Consider the following 16,666-nt stretch of genomic DNA (forward strand, 5'->3'; position numbering starts at 1 on the left):
AGGTGAGTTTGAAAAAACTAAACAATTCAGGGGGCCAAGGGTCGGAGAGGAAGTTCATCTGAGATGATTTTTGGAGTCGCAAGAACTGCCTTCCCTGCATGTGGACCCTGCTTTGGGCCATTGAGCCTCTAGCTCTGATGCATCTCTGGGCTGCCACCGGGATTCTGTTTGCTTGAAGCTGGTGGCCTTCCCAAGTGGCAGGTGGTGAGATGAGGGTGTGCTGCGCTGACATCAGCAAAATAGCCTTTAATTAAGAAAATCAAGGAGCCAGACAGTCAATCTGTATTGCAGCCTGTTGCTGGGGATATTGGGCCTTTACTCTGGAGCTTAGAAGAATGAGAGGTGATCTCATTGAAAGCTACAAAATTCTGAAGGGGCTTGATAGGGTGGAAGCTGAGAGATTGTTTTTGCTGGTGGGGGAATCTAAAACACAGGGGCATGTCCCAGGATAAGGGGCTGATCATCCAGGACTGAGATGAGGAGAAATTACTTAGAACCACAGAACCATAAAAGTTTCAGCACAGAAGGAGGCCATTCAGCCCATCTTGTCCATGCCAGCCCATGGACACCCAGGTGCCCTTTCTAATCCCACCTTCCTGCCCCCGGCCCATAGCCCTGCAACTTACAGCACTTAAGGTGCGGATCCAGGTACTTTTTAAAAGAGTTTAAAGTTTCTGCCTCTACCACAAACTTGGGCAACAAATTCCAGACACTCACTATCCTCTGCGTAAAAAAGTTTATCCTCAGTCCCCCCTACACCTTCTGCCACTTATCTTGAATCTATGTCCCCTGGTTCTAGAATTCTCCATCAAGGGAAACAATTTTATCCTGTCCACTCTATCTATTCCCCTCATAATTTTGTACACCTCAATCAAGTCACCTCTCAGCCTTCTTTGTTCCAAGGAAAATAACTCCAACTTATCCAATCTCTCCTCGTAGCTACACTTTTCTAACCCTGGCGACATTCTTGTAAACCTCCTCTGCAGTCTCTCCAGAGGTATTACATCCTTCCTGTAATGTGGTGATCAGGACTGCACACAATACTCCAGTTGTGGCCTCACCAGTGTTTTATACAATTCCAACATTATATCCTTTTATATTCTAAACCTCTACCAATGAAGGGGAGCATTCCATATGCCTTCTTTACAACCATGTCTACTTTAACTGCTGCCTTCAGGGACCTGTGTACTTCATCTACCCCTCTTAGTACATTCCCATTTATTTTGTAATCCCTGTAACTGCTTGACCTCCCTAAATGTATGACCTCACACTTCTCTATGTTAAAATCCATCTGCCACTTTACCGCCCACTCCACCAACCCATCTATATCGTTTTGGAGATTATGGCTATCCTCTACACTATCCACTACTTGGCCAATCTTTGAGTCATCTGCAAATTTCCCAATCGTGCCCCCCATGTGCATGTCCAAATCGTTAATATATAACACAAACAGCAAGGGTCCCAACACTGAGCCCTGTGGAACACCACTTGAGACAACTTTCCATTTGCAAGGGCATCCATTGACCACTACCCTTTGTTTCCCGTTACAAAGCCAACCATTTATCCAGTTTGCAACATTACCCTGAATCCCATGGGCTTTTACTTCCCTGACCAATCTGCCGTGTGGGACTTTGTCAAATGCCTTGCTAAAATCCATGTACATTACATCTACTGCACTACCTTCATCAACCCCTCAAAGAATTCAATCAAATTTGTGAAGCAAGACCTTCCTTTAACAAATCCATGCTGACCATCCCTGACTAGTCCATGCCTTTCCACATGACAGTTAATCCTATCTCTCAGGATTGATTCTACTAATTTGCTCACCACTGATGTAAGACTAACTGGCCTATAATTGTTTGGCATTTCCTTTGATCCCTTTTTAAACAATGGAACTACGTTTGCATTTCTCCAGTCCTCCGGTACCTCCCCTGTATCTGGTGAAGATTGGAAAATCATCCTCAGAGCATCTGCTATCTCCTCCCTGACTTCCTTCAGCAGCCTCGGAAACAATCCATCTGGCCCTGGTGACTTATCAACTTTCAAGGATTTCAACCCTTCGAGTACTTCCTCTCTCTTTATGACTATCCCATCCAATATCTCACAGTGTTCCTCCTGGACTACTATATGTACATCCTCCTTTTCCTTTGTAAATACAAAGACAAAATATTCATTCAAAACCCTTCCCACAGCCTCTGCATCTACACACAAGTTTCCATCTTCATCTCTGATAGGTCCCACTTTTTCCTTAACTAACCTTTTAGAATTAATATATTGGTAAAACATCTTTGGGTTGTCTTTAATTTTACTTGCTAATCTTTTTTTATGCCCTCTCTTTGATTTTCTTATTTCCTTTTTTAATTCGTCCCTGCACTTTCTATATTCGTCTAGGCTATCAGCAGTGCTTAGTTCTTTGTGCCTATCGTACGCTTTCTTTTTCTGTTTGATGTTCCCCTGTATTCCTCTAGACAACCAGGGAGGTCTAGAGTTGGCAGTACCACTCTTATTTTTGTTGGGGACATGTCTACTTTGTACAATTAGGATCTCGCTTTTTAGTGCTTCCCACTGGTTTTTCACTGTTTTATCCTCCAGCAGTGCTGTCCAGTCCACCTTACCCAAGTCCTTTCTCATTTCTGCAATATTTGCCTTCCCCCAGTTCAAGACTTTTACTCCGGCCTTATCTTTGTCCTTTTCCATGGTAATGCTAAATCTGACTGAATTATGATCACTGTCCCCGATATGGTCGCCAACTGTCACTTCACCCACTTGCCCTTCTTTGTTCCCCAAGACTAGGTCTAGAATTGCATCTCCTCTCGTTGGGTTTGTCACTAATTGGTTGAAAAAATTTCCTGGACACACTGCATGAATTTTCCTCCCTCAGTGCCCCTTATATTGTTTGAATCCCAGTTGATATTAGGATAGTTGAAGTCTCCTACTATTATTGCCCTCTTGTTCTTACAAGCAAAAATTTGCCTACATATTAGTTCTTCTATCTCCCTTTCACTATTTGGGGGTCTGTAGTATAGTCCCAGTAGTGTGACAGCCCCTTTTTTATTTCTAAGCTCAATCATAAAGCCTTGTTTGTTGACCCATTTAGTATATCATCCCTTCTCACAACTGGAATTGATTCTTTAACCATTAGTGCTACCCCCCACCTCCTTTTTTATCTCCTACTCTATCGTGTCTGAAGACTCTATAACCAGGGATATTTAGCTGCCAGTTTTGTCCCTCCTTTAGCCAAGTCTCCGTTATAGCAATGACATCTTGCTGCCATGTATCTACCTGTGCCCTTAACTCATCTACCTTGTTTGTAATGCTCCTTGCATTGAAGTATAAACAGTTTAACTGCGTCAATTTCCCTTGCTGGACACTTTGTAAACTTTGCTTCTCCTGTAACTCCATATCTATCACAACGTCCCTAGCTAATGTTCTATTTCCATTTTTCTGATCTGAATCTGACCTATCTGACCCTACTCCTGGGATTCCATCCCTCTGCCACACTAGTTTAAATACTCCCCAACAGAACTAGCAAGGACAATGGTCCCAGCTCTGCCTGGGTGCAGCCCGTCCGGTTTGTACAGGTCCCACCTTCCCCAAAACCGATCCCATTGCCTCAAGAATCTGAACCCCTCCCGGCTACACCATCTCTCCAGCCACCTGTTCATTTGGTCTATCCTCTTATTCCTGCTCTCGCTAGCACATGGAACTGGGAGTAATCATGAGATTACTGCATTTGAGGTCCTGCATTTTATTTCATCTCCTAACTCCCTGTACTGAGCTTGCAGGTCCTCATCCCTTAGTTTACCTATGTCGTTGGTACCAATGTGTGCCCGTGACCACTGGCTGCTTACCTTCCCTCCCCAGAATGTCCTGCAGCCGCTCCATGACATCCCAGACCCTGGCACCAGGGAGGCAACATACCATCCTTGATTCACATTTGCGGCCACAGAAGCATATGTCTGTGCCCCTAACTATGAATCCCCTATCATTATAGCCCTGCCACTTGTTTTCCTCCCGCCCCTCTGAGCAGCAGAGCCACCCACGGTGCCGAGAACTTGGCTGTTGTTGCTTTCCCCTGAGAGGCCATCCCCCCAACAGTATCCAAAGCGGTATATCTGTTAGATAGGGGGATGACCACAGGGGACTCCTGCACTACCTTCTTGAGTCTTTTACTGTTCCTGATGGTCACCCATTCCCTTTCTGCCTGCGTAATCTTCACCTGTGGTGTGACCACCTCGCTAAACGTGCTATCCACGACTTGCTCAGCATCGCGGATGCTCCACAATGAGCCAGTCGAAGCTCCAGCTCCAAAATCTGGTTAGCTAGAAGCTGCATTTGGACACACCTTCCGCACACATGGTCAACAGGGACGCTGGAAGTGTCCCTCATTTCTCACATCTTGCAGGAGGAGCATATCACGGGTCTGAGATCTCCTGCCATGATGCCCCTCTCAATTTAGGTAGTTACTCCCTTAAAAAAAAATGCTAGCTAGGGGCCTTATTTATGTTAGCTAGGAACCTTGTTTCTTGACTTATTGTACTTGTACAGTACTACTCTATACTTTTCATTCAAAGAGTTGTGAATCCTTGGAATTCTCTACCCAGGAGGATTGTGGATGCTCCATTGTTACATATATTTAAGAAAGGCTAAGATTACAAGATTTTTGATCTCTCAGGGAATTAGGGGATATGGGGAGTGGGTGGGAAAAATGGAATTGAAGCCATGATTGTATTGAATGCTGGAGCAGGCTCGATGGACTGTGCAGTCTACTGCTTCTCCTATTTCTTGTGTTCTTGGGAAATGCTTTGGCAGCAGGACTGCATAAAGACCCACAAAGCCCCCTGCTATTTTATCACACAACACCACACCCCCTTCTCCAACGATCTTCCAGCCAACCATCCAGGGACTGGTAAAATTGGGCCTGATGTGCAAGAAAGCAAAGACAACGTAAGCATCTTTTTGTGACCAGGAAGCAAAGGTAGGAGACTCCAAACAAAATTATACATGAAATTAAAGCAGAAACTCTCATTATCCTGAAACATTAACTCTGTTTCTCTCTCCACAGATGCTACCAAACCTGTTGAACATTTCCAGCATTTTGTTTTTATTTAAGATTTCCAGTATTCACAATATTTTACTTATGTTTTAATTATAAATGACTTTTAGAAAAATTTAGTATAACATTTTACTGCAGGTATCTGTTTAAAAGCAGGACAGATTGAATGTGAAATGGGGCTGGAAAACCTGAGTTCACTGTTGGCTAAGGGGGAGATTTTGGTTACTGAAGCCAAAATTTCCCAACTCACAGGACCTGCCTCCATAAAAAATGTCCCAATTTTGTTTTTATTCATTCATGGGGTGTGGGTGTCGCTGGCTAAGCCAGAATTTATTGCCCATCCCTAATTGCTCCAAAGGTGGTGGTGAGCTGCCTTCTTGAATCGCTGCAGTCCATATGGTGTAGATACACCCACAGTGCTATTACGGAGGAAGTTCCATGATCTTGACCCAATGACAGTGATGGAACTGCGATATATTTCTAAGTCAGGGTGGTGAGTGGCTTGGAGGGGAACTTCCAGCTGGTGGTGTTCTCATGTGTCTGCTGCCCTTGTCCTTCTCGATGGTAGCGGTCATGGGTTTGGAAGGTGCTGCCTAAGGAGCCTTGATGAGTTCCTGCAGTGCATCATGTAGATGGTACATACTGCTGCTACTGAGCGAATATCTTTTGTGGATGGGGTGCCAACCAAGCGGGCTGCTTTCTCCTGGATGGTGTCAAAAGTGTTGTTGGGGCTGTTATCATCCAGGCAAGTGGAGAGTATTCCATCACACTCCTGACCTGTGTCATGTAGATGGTGGACAGGCTTTGGGGAGTCAGGAGGTGCCGGGCCTCAGTCTCTGACCTGCTCTTGTAGCCACAGTATTTATATGTCTAGTCCAGTTGATTTTGGTCAATGGTAACCTTCAGGATGTTGATAGTGAGGGATTCAGTGATGGTAATGCCATTGAATGTCAAGGGGTGATAGTTCAATTCTGTCTTGTTGAAGATGGTCATTGCCTGGCACCTGAGAGGTGCGAATGTTACTTGCCATGTGTCAGCCCATGCCTGGATATTGTCCAGGTCTTGCTGCAATTGGACATGGACTGCCTCAGTATCTGTGGAGTCACAAAGGTGCTGAACATTGTGCAATCATCAGTGAACATCCCCATTTCTGACCTTATGATGGAAGGAAGGCCAGCTATTGATGAAGCAGCTGAAGATGGTTGGGCCAAGGACACTGCCCTGAGGAATTCCTGCAGTGATGACCTGGAACTGAGATAATTGACCGCCAACAACCACAACATCTTCCTCTGTGCTAGGTATGACTTCAACAGAGGTTTCCCCTGATTCCCATTGACTCCAGTTTTGCCAGGGCTCCCTGATGCCATGCTCAGTCAAATGCTACCTTGATGTCAAGGGCAGTAACTCTCACCTAATCCCAAGATTTTCACTCCAGGGTGCGGGGGTGGTTTGCTGCAGGATGAATTCGGGGCCATCGACCCAGAAGCAGGAGACCATGGGGGCAGGTGAGTACTGAGGCAGGCTGGTTAGAAGGCCCACCTTGGTTCTCTGGGACTTGGTACCAGTTCTCTTAGAAGATTTTAGGCCCTCTAGCCCTCACCAACCCCCCTACAAAACCCCCATTGACTCTCATTCCCTCCATGCCAACTCAATTCCAACTCATGCTCCCCACCCATCCCCCATGGCCCCTTACACATCCATTGCCAACTCACTGCCAACCCACTCAGTATCAACCATGGGCAGACCCTATGAGCCATTTGGAGATGAAAAAAGAACTCCTGAAAATCGAAAACAGCTCTCACTATACAGTCTTGAAAGTGAAAAACATCCCATTCATGAAAGCATCAAAGCTTTCAAGGAGTTAATTTATGAAAACAAACTTCAATTCATTCAAATCTTTCAATACCCTCTTTAATCTGTCAATCAAACTGTGAACTCAGAATCACTTTCTGAGATAACTGTAGCTTTTAAAATTCAACCAAGCATTAATTATGAGTAGGCCTTATGGAAATGTCAAAAATTACTCTATTGAAACTCCATGAACAGATGCTACATCAACTGGCCTGTCATTCAAAGCAGTCTAGCAGAGTTTCTTTTTTACAATCACTGAATCTGTAGGCTTTTCTTAAACATCTTAAAGAGTGGGCCATTTAAAAAACTTCAGATTATGACAGTTATATGGACTTTTTCTGCCCTTCAAGGGTGTTTATGTCTGCTCCATCAATTTCAGACTCTCACAACTTGGCACTTACAGCAGCCAAACAGGTGTCAAATTGAATTCAGCACTATGTTCAAACGGTCCTGCTAAGTTTGGGTTTCCCTCCTGTGAGAAACACGATCTGCCAGCTTCCTTCTATCAGCAAAAATGTGATATCGGAAAGGACGGGGAGGGGGGCCTTCCTCAGCCAGGTCCCACCAACCATTTTCAAAGGTACGTGGAGTCTTCCCAACTCTGGGAAAGTCCTGGCCTCAGTGTCATGTTGTGAACTAGATAAGCATAGCTCTGCACATGCATGCATTAGTTTTCCAGAGGCTGCTATATTGTAATTTTAGCAGAGAAGTAAATGTAAGGATACGTCAGCTTTAGAATAAGAAGTTAGAAACATTCTAACATTCTAAGTGCTGTATCAATAACGTCATCAACCAATTAGGTTCAGGGTGAGGAAGAATTAGAATTACACAGAAATGAAACAGAGAAACAAGTTGTTTAGCTGAACCAGTTAATGTTGATACTTTCCCCTTTTGCCCACAACCCCTGGCCTCCCAAATGAGGACCCCAACCCTTTCACCCTCCTCCAGGCTATTCCTCTATGTGAGTAGCAGTCCTAATCTTATGTGCCTTCCTTGTATGCGCATCCGCCCTCACGCCTTCTCCTCCCTCCCAGAAACATGATAGGGTCCCCCTTGTCCTCACTTAGCACCCCACCAGCCTCCACATTCAAAGGATCATCCTCCGCCATTTCCGCCAACTCCAGCATGATACCACCACCAAACACATATTCCCTTCACCCCACCCCCGGCGGCATTCCGTAGGGATCGTTCCCTCCGGGACACCCTGGTCCACTGCTCCATCACCCCCTACTCCTCAACCCCCACCTATGGCACCTCGCCATGCCCACACAGAAGATGCAACACCTGCCCCTTCACTTCCTCTCTCCTCACCGTCCAAGGGCCCAAACACTCCTTTCAAGTGAAGCAGCACTTCACTTGCATTTCCCCTTAGTCTACTGCATTCGTTGCTCCCAATGCGGTCTCCTCTACATTGGAGAGACCAAACGTAAACTGGGCGACCACTTTGCAGAACACCTGCGGTCTGTCCGCAAGAAAGACCCAAACCTCCCTGTCGCTTGCCATTTTAACACTCCACCCTGCTCTCTTGCCCACATGTCTGTCCTTGGCTTGCTGCATTGTTCCAGTGAAGCCCAACGCAAACTGGAGGAACAGCACCTCATCTTCCGACTAGGCACTTTACAGCCTTCCAGTCTGAATATTGAATTCAACAACTTTAGATCTTGAACTCCCTCCTCCATCCCCACCCCCTTTCCGTTTCTTCCCCCTCCCTTTTGTTTTTTCCAATAATTTATATAGATTTTTCTTTTCCCACCTATTTCCATTATTTTTAAATCTATACCTGTAATACCCTGTCAGTCTTTCCACCCCACCCCCACTAGAGCTGTACCTTGAGTGTCCTGCCATCCATTCTTAATTAGCACATTCTCTTAGATAATATCACCACCTTTAACACCTCTTTGTTCCTTTGTTTGTAACATCTTTTGATTATCTGCTCCTATCACTGCTTGTTTGTCCCTACAACCACCCCACCCCCCCACAACTTCTCTCCCCCAACCCTCCCCCCACCCCCCACCTTAAACCAGCTTATATTTCACCCTTCTCCTGATATTGCTCAGTTCTGTTGAAGTGTCATGAGGACTCGAAACGTCAACTCTTTTCTTCTCCGCCGATGCTGCCAGACCTGCTGAGTTTTTCCAGGTAATTCTCTTTTTGTTTTGTGCCTTCCTTGTTCTCATTTTCCTTTATTCCCTTTCCTTCAACTACCTGTGCAACATTCTTATAAATATAATTATTCTGCAAGGTGGAGTTTTAAGCTAGGAGTGAGTTGAGTGAAGATATTTCAATCATAATTAATGGCAAATAGCCTAAAACATATCATTACAAGCTCTGAGAATCAAGAGAGAAATACTTTGCAATCCTCCATAGATCCCATATTTCATGTCACCACATGGTCCCTCCAAGTTGACTTTTTTTCACAGTAAGTTGACCACCACTAAGGACTGGATCTTGCCTGTTCCCCAGCTAAAAAGTCCATGACGAGTCTACCCACGATTCCACTGGCTGCCCCTCAGCAATTAAGGCTGGGCACAGTGTTAATTACTTTAAGTCAAGACTTCCGCCCCTATCTCGGGAGGAAGTCCTGGATTAGACAGCTGCAGGGTAATCAGATGGCCGGCAACTCTGTAGTCCCAGCAGCACCAGGTGGGAGCAATGGTCACTGCTGGGGCTCCAGGGAGTCCCCAGTGGAGATTGTCACTGGAGTTGAATACCGAAGTGGGGTGGGGTTTTTTTGCTGAGGTCAGCCTGGCAGGCCTGGCGAAGGGTTGGGGTCCTCAATTGAGAGGCCAGGGGTTGTGGGCATAAGGGGGAAGTATGATCTGAGGAGGAGTGTCTTCAATGGGTTCAGGGACCCACAAAGAGAATGCACCCTCACAATTTGCCTGACACCAGCTTCACAGCTGAAGCTACAGGCTTTCCAACTGGCTTTGTCCTCCCCTGACATGTGTAAAATACCAGTGGGTCAGGATGAGGCCCTTAAGTGGCCATTAATTGGGCCTCAATAGGCCCTAGGGTGGGCAGGCTGCTTGATACTTCCACATAAAATGTGGATGGTAACTGGATTCACAGAAAAGGAACACTTGGCAAATCTAGAGGAAGCCCTGAAATGATTTTTAGAAGAGGAGTGCATCTAAAGGAGGAAAAATGCACTTTTCAGGCAAAAAGTCATTTATTTGGGCCACCAGGTAGATGCCCAAAGGTTACACCCTGTTGAAGAGAAGGTTAAAGCAATCAGAGAGGCACCTGCACCTAAGAACATCTCTGAACTTAAATAATTTTTAGGGATGGTAAATTATTATGGCTCATTTCTACCAAATTTATGAATGGTTCTAGCCCCTCTACATTCACTGCTAAAGGAAAAACAACATTGGGTTTGGAAGTCACCCCAAGAAGAAGCCTTCATGAAAGTAAAACAGCTCTTGCACTCTTCAAATTTGTTAGTGCATTATGACCCAACAAAGGAATTGGTACTAACCTGCAATGGTTTCCCTATGCAATGGGAGTGGTACTATCTCACAAGATGGATGACAATATAGAGAGGCCGATTGGCTATGTATCCAAGACACTTACCACAGCTGAAAAAGGATATTCTCAGATCAAAAAGGAGGGTTTGTCATTATTTTTGGTGTAAAAAAGTTCCACCAATACGTGCATGGGTGGCATTTCATGATAGTATCGGACCACAAAACACTTCTGGGTCTGTTTAACAAGGAAAAGGCTATACCTCCCATAGTTTCTGCACGAATACAAGATCGGCCCTAATTTTGGCGGCATATGAATACACCTTTGTACATAGACCAGGGATTCATATAGCAAATGCTGAGGCCCTAAGTTGTCTTCCTTTGCAAGAGAACAATGACCATGTCCCAATTCCCCAAGTGCTGAATTTCCTGGATTCCTCACCAGTCTGTGCCAGGCAGATAAAAAACTGGGCGAATCATGATCCAGTCCTATCTCGAGTGAGAGACCAAGTGTTACACGGTTAGTCCCAGGAACTAGTCTCTGATGAATTGAAGCCATTTTTCAACTAAAGACACCAATGAGCAGTCAAGATGGTATTCTATTATGGGGTGCATGAGTAGTAGTTCCTTCACAAAGAAGCTTAGTAGAGCTACACAGTGCCCATCCAGGAATCTCATGAATGAAGGTGATAGCATGAAGTTATCTATGATGGCCGGGGATGGATGGCAATATTGAAAAGGTGGTAAAACACTGTATGCAATGTCAATAGCTACAAAAGCTGCCTGTGGCAGCCCCATTACACCCATGGGACTGGCCTGGTAGACCCTGGGTGAGTTTGCACATAGATTACGTCAATCCTTTCCTTGGGACCATGTTTCTACTGATTATAGATTCTCATTCCAAATGGTTAGACGCTTATGGGGTAAAGTTGCCATTGTCAGGCGCTACTATAGAAAAACCATGCCAAAGCTTCACCATCCATGCAGTGCCAGAGGTAATCATCTCAGATAACGGTACTGTGTTTACGAGCGCTGAGTTTCAACGATTTGTCAGCAATAATGGTATCAACCATGTGAAGACTGCACCATACCATCCATCATCTAATGGACTGGCGCAAAGAGAAGTACAAACTGTTAAGGTGGGAATGAAAAAGTTAACAGGTGAATCGTTGGAAATTAGACTTGCTTGTTTCCTATTTCATTACAGAACAACCCCCCCACACTAGAGCAGGAGCCAACATCTTCAGAATCACTGATGAGGCGCTGTCTTCAATCAAGACTCAGCCTGATACTTCCCAATTTGGAATGGAAGGTGGAGAAAAGTCAAGGGAGCCAAAAAGTGACTCAAGATTTGCATAAACGTGAGCAACAATCTACTACTGTAGAAGCAGTATATGTAAGGAATTTCGGTGGAGGACCGAAGTGGTTACCTGATAAAGTAAGCTCTGTGTCCGGACCTTCGTCGTACCACGTGGAAGTGGAGGGCCGGATCACCTGTAAGCATGAGGATCATTTAAGAAGAAGGGAGATACCCCAACAAGATGATGTTCCACCTGTAACTATTGCTGAACCTGTGGTTCCTGTGGAAGTTGCTCAGCCTAGGACAGACATGCCTGATGTCTCTGTCGGAGTGAAAGACACTGAACTGCCTGTGCCTAATGAGATACCTGATGCTAATGCGGTTCCAGGGAATGTGGTTCCTGCAAAAGAATCTGAAGTCGTGGAGCTACAATGTTCCATATGGATCAGGAAACCACCTGAAAGACTGAACTTGTAATTTCATGACCTGTGTAAATATTGTAATGTCATGAGATAAATATCTTTGTAAATACAAAATGTACTAAAAAGTTAAAGGGGGAGGAATATAGTAATTATAGGACCGTAGATTTAAGTATAATCCTGTATTGTAAGATCACATGATCTATATAAACCAATGGATTAGCAGCACAGGAACCCTCTTGGGGGGAGTTCTTCTTTAGCTGTAGAGCTTGCTGCACACATATTTTGCTGCTGTTGTCTTGTAAATAAAGTTCAATGTGTCCATCAAGAAAGGTTGCCTGGAATTCAACTCTGTAACAGGTGACCTCAGAGCATCTGCATCCACAAAAAGCAGGGCAGTGCTACCTCACATCAGGAGGACTGAAGAGCTGCAACTTGACAAACTCAAGCATTCCTCTCATGGCACTCAGGTTGTCAGAGGTTCTGAGTTTCAGGAGTAGGAGGCCAGGGTAGGTCAATGCTATAGTTACCCAGAAGCAAGAATTGGTTTTAATTATTTTCTTTAATTCTGGATAACTATTGCTGTAATACAGTCAGAACCATCTGAAGTTGGCAATTTAAATCGCATTTTCATAGGATTCCCAGTGCAAGGCAATTAGCCTAAGGAAATTTGAACTCCCTAGGCATCCTCCTTAGCAACATTAAACCCTTCTCCTCTTTCACCATGACCTGGGCAGCATCATCTTCCTTGGTAAAGGCAGATGCAAAGTATTCATTTAATACCTCAGCCTTTTGGATTTCCTTTTATGTTAGCTGCCAGTCTCTTCTCATACTCTTTGCTTGTCTTATTTGCTTTTTCAGTTCTCCTATGAAACTTCTATAGTCAGCCCGGTTCTCGATTGTATTATCCACCTGACATCTGCCATAAGCATAATTTTTCTGTCTCAGAATTGCCATCTCTTTCATCATCCAGGGAGCTCTGATGGTCTTAGCAGTGCCAGGTAGGAGTGGTGGTCTCTGCTAGGATTAAAGGCAGTTCCCAATGGGGATCGTCGCTGAAGCTGGGCACCAAGGTAAGTGGGGGTGGATTTCACTGGGTCAGGACGGCAGACATGGCAAAGGAGGTGAGATGGGTGAGGGGCCAGGGGGAGGGAAGCATAAAGGGGGAAATATGATCTTGGGGAGATGCCCCTGATGGGCACATGGGGCCCCACAAAGGAGGTCACCCAACCCCTTGCCCAACACAAGCCCAGGCTGCTAAAACTGCAGGCTTCCCACATGGCACGTGCCTCCCCTGCTGGGGGAAAAATAGAAGCAGGACAGCATTAGGCCCTTAAGTGGCCCATAATTGGCTGCTTAAGGGTCTCAATAGACCCAAGGGTGAACGGGCCACCCGGTTCCTCCATTGTCCCCTGTAAAATTTCATACAGGTCGGGCCGGGTGGGCCCCACATTGTATTTTACGAGCACCTCCTCCCCCCACCACTGTCTTCAAACCCACCAGCGGGGAGCATAAAATCCAGCCCACGGATTGGAACAGTTTGAGGATGGCTCATCATTACCTTCACAAGGGAAATTGATAGGCAATAAATGCTGGCCTTGCAACAACGTTCACATCTCAAGAAAGAATGAAAAAAACCCTCCAGCTAATTAAGAGATGTGCCCCATGACTGTTTCCTCTCTGGGGCAGGATTGGGACCTAATAACAGTCCTGACATCTATTTCCTGACCCCAGAAGCAAAATTACACCGGAACACCATTTGCTGTAAGACACCATCTTAGTAATGGAGTTGAAACTTGCACTAAGAGCGGCCATCCAGAGGACTGTTGAGGGGCTGATTTCTACTTGAATTGCCTGCTGGTGCTCATGATGGGATCTGCACAACATTTTGATCGATAGTGGTTGACTTAACACCCTCTCCTAACTACGACAAGTAATAAGTAATTACAGAAGATTTCAAGCGCAACTTAAAGGCGTTTCAACTTGCTGCTGGAGGTTTGAAGACAACTTTTGAAACACAGAGAGACTTTCTGGGACACTTTGTCAAGACTTCATCAAGACACTTACCAATGTTTACTCTGGAAATTCACTGACGATTTCAACTCATAAATGTGCTGTGCTACTCAATATTCTTGGACATTTTATAAGAGTTACCTGGAGAAAGGAAGTGCTCACAAGCATCTTGGTAGGGGTCATCCTTGGTCTGAAAGAGAAGTGGAAGGACAACAGGAGCCTGGCAGCATCAGTTTCTGCGAGAGGGACAGGATGATGAGATGGACTCCTTCCTCCGGGTAAAGAATATCCCTCCTCCTCCGAACCTCCTCCACCAGGACCTCCAGCATCATTTATGAGAACTTGTGCACCTTTGCACTCTATCCTTGAATCATCCTGCAACCTGTAGCTGTGTCAGCCAATGCAGTCCACACATTCACTGAAACGGAGCGTGTGGAGCCCACATACACAATGCCACAAGAATCCCATTTAATCAGCACTTGACCTAAACCTGCAGGTTTCTGTTTGAGCAAGGCAAGTTCAAATAATTATAATCAACAATTAGGATCAAAATTGCTTGCTAAAACCAGGCATTCAAACAGGCCTTTCCTATTATCACTTAGCGCCTCCTGGCTTTATATGTAGTCCAGATTTAAAATTGAAACAGTTGTGCTCCTATTAAGCTTTAAAAGATAAAAATCAGAAATATTACACATTCCAGATGTGAAAACATCATACTCGGGACAATTCACAATCTGAAATTTGTTACACAAGGTAATCACACATCCAACAGTCAAGATAGTGCCATAAACTAGGTGGCATAAATGATTGATCACACATGCATGCAGGACTGAAATTGGATACTGAACGCAGGATAAAATGCAAATTATTTCACTGTGAATCAATGTTTCCCATGTGATTCAGCTAGGAGTGATTTATCATAGTATGTAAAAATACAAAACAAGTATAGAAGACTGACAGCATGCAAAGAGATTTGCAACAAATAAGCTAAATTTCAAATTAAGCAGGTAAACAGAACCATAAGTTGAATTTAACAAGTTTTAGACAGCACTTGAGATGAAAAACAATATTCTAACATTTTGTTTGCTGAACTACTGACGACTGTAATTAGCAAGTCTTAAAATAGTTGGATGCAGAATCAATATCCTGGAATTACCTTCCTAACAGCACTGTGGGTGTACCTACACCATATGGACTGTAGTGGTTCAAGAAGGCAGCTTACCACCACCAAGGGCAATTAGGGATGGGCTGGCCTAGTCAGCGACGCCCACATTCCATGAATGAATTTTAAAAATGGGCTAGACATAATCACAAATGGTAGGATTTTGTGTTTTGGGTTGGGGCCCCAACTTCAGGGTCAAATGTGAGTCCTGAACTCACACTATGTTGGGAATAGTCACCAGATGATGCTTTTGCCTTGATTGGCCAAATAGTTACTGGAGCGTGCTAATAAGAGGGTATCTAGCATGGAAGGGCTGCAGCCTGCAGGTAAGGGGGGGAGAGAGGTGCCTTCATCTTGAGGCCAAGTTGGCAGTGGTGGGGGGGAGCAGGAGTTCCTCTGAGACTGTCTGGAGCACTAGCTTAATGGTTTGCCACCAGGAGGCTTGGCCTTATTCCAGCTGGCCTCCATTGTCTTTTTAATGACCTCAATTGGTTACTCGCTGCTTGAGTATGTGAAGCTGAACTGCCCCCAACTTGATCTTCCCCAAAATGCCTTGGAGTGGGATAGTGGCAGTGAAATGGCATGTAGATGGCGCAATATTACACTCCCACCCACCTCCATTCCAGCCACATACTGGTGAAATTCTTGTCCAATGACTCCAAGGCGAAGGAAAATATTATGCCAAAAAGAAACAATGCATTACGCAGGTTTAGTTAGGCTCCATAAGAACACAAAAACAAGGAGCAGGTGTAGGCCATTCAGTCCCTCAAGCCTGCTCTGCCATTTGATGAGGCCCTGGCTGATCCGATTGTGGCCTCAACTCCACTTTCCAGTCGGCCTCCCGTAACTGTTGACTTCCTTGTCAATCAAAAATCTGTCCAATCTTGAATATATTCAATGACCCAGCCTCCACTGGTTTCTGGGGAAGAGAATTCCACAGACTAATGACCCTCAGAGAAAAAAATTCTCCTCATCTCAGTCTTAAGTGGGAGACCCATAATCTTTAAACTGTGTTCCTTAGCATTCCTCTCAGCATCCACTCTGTCAAGTCCTCTCAGGATCTTCTATGTTTCAATAATGCGTTAATTGTTTGGGTCGTTCTGAAATTGGAAATGTAGGTGGCCGGGGTGGGGGTGTCGGTGGGTAGTACCCACCATTTTGTGGAGAGGCAAGATCAGGGCTGGGAAAGCTGCCTCCAACATTAGGCAAGCAAAGCAAACAGACTCATTAAGACCCTTGTTAAAGGTGAGTTTAGACTGAAAATTTCCAGTCCGCCTCCAATTTTTCAATGCAAGGGGAGGGGTGGGGGGGGCACTCAGTGGCAAGCAGGGGTACTAGTGCCCCTGGAAGGCCGACAGACCCTCCTTGCATACCTGGATGTGGCTATAGCCAAAGGCCACCCTG

Source organism: Cetorhinus maximus, chromosome 3, assembly GCF_964194155.1.
Source record: "Cetorhinus maximus chromosome 3, sCetMax3.hap1.1, whole genome shotgun sequence".
Lineage (NCBI taxonomy): Eukaryota > Metazoa > Chordata > Chondrichthyes > Lamniformes > Cetorhinidae > Cetorhinus > Cetorhinus maximus.